This window comes from Mycetomoellerius zeteki, unplaced genomic scaffold (assembly GCF_001594055.1).
Source record: "Mycetomoellerius zeteki isolate Tzet28-1 unplaced genomic scaffold, Tzet1.0 scaffold310, whole genome shotgun sequence".
Lineage (NCBI taxonomy): Eukaryota > Metazoa > Arthropoda > Insecta > Hymenoptera > Formicidae > Mycetomoellerius > Mycetomoellerius zeteki.
The window spans coordinates 714,106-721,217 of NW_017257295.1; positions in this window are offsets into that span (position 1 = coordinate 714,106).

Consider the following 7,112-nt stretch of genomic DNA (forward strand, 5'->3'; position numbering starts at 1 on the left):
TCGGTAATTAATTATTGACGAAAGAAGACTGTATAAATTATATTTATTTATTTAAAAAATATATACATATTTATATTATATATTGTAAGTATAAATAAGGTAATAAATTAAAATAATCATTTTGATTCAGTAGAGACGATACAATTGTAAACAACACCATCAATTATTTTTTTCTAATTCATATTATAATTATTTTTTTATTTTTAATTTACTAGTAGAATTAAAATTATGAGGATAATAATTATATAAAATCTATGCAATTACATTTTATAAATTTTATTATGTCTTTTTTTCTACAATATAATTCATACGTATATATACAAAGGTCTATTTAAAATACTATTATAGATACAACTTAGTTTATGAAAATAACAACAGTAACAAAAGAGGGAATAAAAACAAATTTACATCCACAAAAGGTGGATGCGCAACAAAATTGTCATTAAATTTGAGAAAGTACATGTTCGCTCATTGATAAAGAGTTAGAGCTTCGTCAAGAATTTCAAAATTATTCGTATGCGTACAATGTTTCCTTATAAAAAATGAACTTCATCTCGCTAATTAATTGCTCGTCTACGTCATACAGAGTACACGTGTATACATATACGGTTTACCATAACGTATACTATTCCGTTTACAATATGATATATTAATCTAAATTTATTGTATACTCGTCTCGGCGCTTAACATTTAAATATAGTTATACATCTTTCTTTGTAGATTCATATCTATGTATACATATGTAGTGCCCTTTATTAATGCAAGGGGGCAAAATAGGAACTGTGATCGCCTGATGTACCTTGTTCGTCCGTTCTCTTAAATGTCCAATTTGTGCCATTCTATTAATTTTACTTGCAAATTCTTATAATTATACATAATTATAGGAATACCGAACTCTTTTTAATTATTTCTGCTATCCAGATGTGATAGAACCTAAAAGAATTCAAGTCGCAATTTTGTTTTATAAATTACTATTTTTTTTTAAATTGTGTAAAACAGTAAAAAAATGTTACAAATTCGTATATCAATTTCAACCTGCAATAGAAAAAGTTAATATAATTGCCTAAAAATATCAGTGATATAACAAATCTTATTATTACATTAATATCTTTTGGTTAGTATTACTTCCATACTCAAATGTATTTAAAAGTTGTGATCTAAAAGGTATATGAAGATATCGTTTAATAGGCAGTTAATGTCTTCAATATGAAAATGAAAATATTCTTTTAATATTTAATATAAATGTTAGATATAGAATTTTTTCACATGTGATTTACCGCAAAAGAAACTTTCATTGGCGAGTAAAATGCTTGGACGAATACATGGTGCAGTTTGCGTACAAACAGGCCGCAAGAAGGCACCGAGCAGCGCAACGCACGAGCTCCTAAATCTTATGACGATTACGAGAATGGCGACGTACAAAAGAAAGGCACGTTACAGAATTTCATTGATCGTGATTCATTTATCTCGGAACAAAGGCAACTAATTAGTTGCTTCTGTGTCATAAAAAAAGACGAGCGTGCAAGCCTTTGCATCAATGGGGAGAAATTGCTATCATTTGTACGAGGCTTTATCCGTCGACGCAATACAGGATGATTCGTTACTATCAAAGAAATGCTTGCTCGCGCTGTACGTGAAATACGCGACGTCGAATCGATGAAAACGTCGCGCGCATCCGTATTAAAGCTGAGCTTTTCTCTCACGGCGTCGGATGCTCGAGATCTCCAAAACGTTATTCTTCGTCGCAGCAATAGATTTATCATATATGTTGAAGATTACAATTACTTATCAGCCATTGAATACAAATTTGCACTCAATAAGAATTAATGAAAGAGAAATTACAGGATCATATTTTAGATAAATATAAAGGTATTGTCTATAAAAAATATTTTTTTGGATATTACATGATTTTTTATTAATCAATTTTAATAATTATCTTGAATATTAGCGAATTTCGATAGTATTTAGATTTATTCGTTTTATTAATGGAAATACTACTAATCAATCATTCACAAAAGATGGCTATGTTTATTATTGAACCTTACTTTTGCACGCGCCAATTCCGTTTTTCATTTACGTTGGTTAATCCGCGATTAACTTAACACGCGTTGAACGTGATTAATAATAACATTACATAAGATATCTACTTATAACTAATGGGATATACGCTCTATATATATTTTTCTTTTTTCTTAAATATAAATATTTTACAGTATACATTATTATTCACGCTATACGTCGAGGTAAAATTGCCGAGCAATTTACCCTTCGATCGTTTTTGTCTCCTGACGCCGTAGTATCGATAAATTTCTAATGATGACAGAAATGCGTTGGTAGCGCTTCTCATTCATCGACTATCTTCTTAATCGCTTAAATTTACTCGTATCTCTGAAAATCGTATCTCTGAAAATTAGCAGATTCAGTAAGCTGGAGATCTGTTCTCGTCTGATAATGTTTGATTCATTTCATCTTTTTTTCGCACTTTTTCGAAAAGTCTTCTTTAATCACTCGATATCAAATCTCGAAATATATCCATGACAGCTTTTTACGAATAAAACATTTTTTATAAGTACGAGCATTTCTTAAGAGCTCTTTTTCCTGTTACGTATATTATAGACTATTTATGGTTAATTTTTTTGTACTTTGATCGAGACTGCCGTATGATTTCGGTGAATCTCTGGTTATATTAAATATGAAAAATTGTGAATCTCGACGTATACAGTGCGAGTTGAAAACAATCATTACTGTGATGAATACCTAAATGAAATAATTTTTAAAAATATAAAAATATAATAAAAAACAATTTTAAAAAGAAACAGTGAAATAAATAACCGGTTATTTTTATTCACTATTACATTTTTTACATAATCCACAAATAAACTTCTATTATTATTATTTGTAAAAATATGTTGCATTTAAATAAAATAAATTTCTTGCATATTGCACTTCCCATCAAAGAGATCCTTTTCAAAAGTTTTTATTACGATCCTTCTAGAATCTGAAAATGAAAGCAGCTATGTACAAAGCGCGAACAGAAAAGGAAATAAAATAAACATACAAAACATAAATGGACACTGTTATATTTTCTTTTCATATTTTTAACATATTCTTAACATGTTCCGAGTCACATATATTGGCAAGTAATTGAACATGAAAGTGCTTACACACTAAATATGATACTAGATGGGTCACGTCATAAAATCTAAACTAATAGTTAATAATAACTAGAACAATAAAAGTGGCATTAAAATATAATTATATAGGCACAGAAAACTCCGGAAAATTGGTTGGCTTAAATACGACATGATATTTACAAATAAATTTAACGCTAATGGAGAGTGGAAATTCCGGAGAGTTTGAAGGTATATTGTACGTATGTACTGGCACGTTCTTGTACAGTAGACCTAACGATTACGTCTGTCTCGGTGAGTAAGAACGTCGCGACGAAAAGTCGATATCAAAATGCTGCGAAATTAAAGAAAAAAAAAATAATAAAGAAAGAAGAACCCGTTTTTCCGAACGAATACTCGTATTAATAATATCGACGACGTTTCCTTTCTAGCTACGAGACAGACGCACTTCCTTATATTTATCAAAGCTGATAGAAAAAAATTAAAAAAAAAACAGAATGAATGACACGCATAATAATAATGTCAGATATTAAGACTTAAACAGTATCAAAATGAAGGAAACATAAACATATTAAATGAAAGACTAAATTACTAAATAAAATAGTACTTCGAAATAAAAATAACACTAATGCTATGTATATAAAAATGACTTTCAAAGTAGTGATAATTTGTGATATAATGAATCTAGAGATTGTTGAATTACTCGCTCAGACAAGTACTCCAAAGAAAGATCGCAGTAACTACTTTCCGCCAAGCTTTTCATTTCTTATCTACTTACGCCGATAACAGTAGTGAAGCGAGTTAATGTTTGATAGATAAGTTCGATCAAGTTTAATTATAGTGAATAGCAAGTGCCAAAATCAAGGGGCACATAAGATTTTGCTCAAATTTGAAGATACGCTTGAAGGTAATTCGATAAGTTTTGGCAACGGTAAATAGGAGAAGTTAGAGCGAAATGGAAAATTTTTAAATGGTTTTAGAAAACTAAAATGCTACAACATGATATAATGTTCATTTTGCGAGAAAAAAAGAAAAAGATATAATCCATTCTAAATTGCTATGATTGAAAGATTTAAGATCATTCTTTGCGTATATATCTTGATCAAAAAGTTCCCGGAATTCATTCAGAAAATTCAAAATACAAGTTTATTCATCAAAAGTGATATTGTCCCCTTCAAAGTACCTCATCGACTGCAACGCATTTATGCCAGCGCTTGATCCAGCTCTCGAAATATTTCTGGAACTCTATTGTCGGTATAGCCATCAGAGCGGTCTTCGATTTTTTCATTACCTCTTAGTAGTGGTTTTTTGACTCGATCGAACAGAAAAAAATCGCAGGGAGCCATATCGGGTGAATTCGATGGCTGTTGGATGGTATTCGTTTTGTTCTTGATCAAAAAATTTAATACAAACTCGTTGTTGCAAATTCAACTCCATTTTTAAAACTATAAAAAATCGAAAACACGTGCAGAGGTAGATGTACTCAAGACGGCGTAACTTTTACAAATGCCAAGCTGGCGATAAAATTTGATGGAAATGTCAATGATAGATGTGGCAACCTAACCAAAAAAACAGAACTCAAATCAGTTGACTCAGAGTATCACTTCGTGGTAATTCCGGGAACTTTTTGATCAAGGTATAACATGAAAACACACAGTAAAAATATAATTTTAAGTAAATATAAATTTTGGTGCTTATTGCTTGAATCATGTCTCTGACGACGTGCTTGAAGGCTTTGTGACAGTATACTATTGTGCGCTTTCATTCTACTTCGAGTTTCCGTTTCGACTTATGTAGCTCCTCCTAATTCGTTGTACGTGCACGATGATAAATAATATTCATGATCTCAATTCCGACATTTGTCTGTTTCAATTCAAACGTTGATAAAATTGCTACAGTTACAAAATATTAATTACATTTTGTTTAATGTTAAATGGATAAAGTTGCGAAAAGAGATCGTTGTGACACCGAGTACGTCGAGATTGCACGCTTATTATGCCCACAATAAAGTTCCTATATCAAACACAAGTCACAAAATATGTAAGTTAAGAAGTGTTGGCCTCTGTTACTAGAAAGATTCTCTGCTTATATGCTCTATGTCACATGATTATATTATATGTCCCTGATTAGTTGCGTAGGTCATAAAATATCACGTATAGGTATGGGGGTATGTTCTTTGCTTTTTTTCTTACTTTTTTCTAATGTATAGTTCTATGCATGTATATATATATATATATTAGATATAATATATATTAACATCATGATTGCCATCCGGGCATGTAAAGTATTTACTCATTCACACACTCACTTTTGCAATTCTTTCTCTGACAAAATTCACATTTCCCCTCTCTTTTTTTTTTGTTCTTTTTTTCCTCTCTCTTTTCGTTTGCATTCACGCGATTTTTTCGTTCTACATTGTTAAGGATTTCAAAAATCACTAACCGTTGTTACGACCTGTAAGAACGGTTGTAAGTACAACATATTGCATTGCGATTTTGGAATACAGCACTGTCAATCATAGAGCAGTCGAGCGACGACGTTTGGCAGTGTATCGTCATACATCTCGGAACGAGATATGTATAATACATACACACATGTTGCATGAGTGTACATATAAATATACACAATTAGACAGAATGATAGAGCACGTAAAAGTGAACGCACATAGAAGTAGAAGTTCTATGTGTGTTCACCTTAAGAATGCTAAAGTAAGCGAGGGTCTACTCACCTACGAAATCAACAAGGAATTCAGTAAATGAGGCAGTCAAGCATTCCTCATTGAAATCAAGAAATCATCTGAATCGAACAAAAAAACGTTGTACATTCGGTCGCGCGTTTTGAACTTTCTGTCGGAAAACAAATAAAATCACTTTGCAATCACGTTGAAATAACCATGAATACAAGAAATCGAAAATCACTTTCGTAGGTGAGTACCTTCTCGTTGAACATTCATTGAACCTTTCGTTTCGTTGAACCCATGGGTTCTTTATTATAAAGCTCCTGTGTGTTCCTAAAAACTAAATAATTTTTTATTAATTGTGTGTGGTATGTATACATATATAATATATATATATCACAATGATCTACTAAAACACGATTCCGAGTACCTGTATGTATAACACAAATAATAAGATAAATGTGAATCTGCTAACGAATTAAAACGTTATATCATGAATAACCTCATCTTTTTGGTGTTTGGAAAGTAATTGTCTCTATATGTAGCTTTCGCCACAAGTTGAACATCGAGAAAGTAAGACTTTTGTAGAAATAAGTAAAATGTTAAGTAAGTAAACGCTCGCGAGATCCTCGCCATTTAAGTATTCAAAAATAAGTCTGAGAATTTCGTATGTAAATCGGACGAACATTGATATCTTGCGATTCGGTCCTCTTAACGATTTATCTCCATTCGTGCGTTTCTTAACTTTCTAATAATTGTTAATGGTTATTTTGACATCGCTGAGGATGACTCGAACTGAGCCGAAATGTCTGATTTCATCATATTAGTTGTAAGGTCTACGAAATACATTGTTACACGTATAACACTTTAATAACTGCGTCTTAATTTTTTGCTCTCAATCGCCTCTCTCTGTTATTGATTATATATTTTATTTGTTATCTCGAGAGCTCAATTTTATCTTAAATTTATTTATTTAAGTAAGTAAATTCTGATAATTTTTTGTATGGCAACATTTTACATTGATTAATAGTAATAAATAGAGAATTTCTATTTTATTTACTTTGATCAAAAAGTTCCCGGAATTCATTCAGAAAATTCAAAATACAAGTTTATTCATCAAAAGTAATATTGTCCCCTTCAAAATACTCCCCATCGACTGCAACGCACTTATGCCAGCGCTTGATTCAGCTCTCGAAACATTTCTGAAACTCTATTGTCGGTATAGCCATCAGAGCGGTCTTCGATTTTTCCATTACCTCTTAGTAGTGGTTTTTTGACTCGATCGAACAGAAAAAAATCGCAGG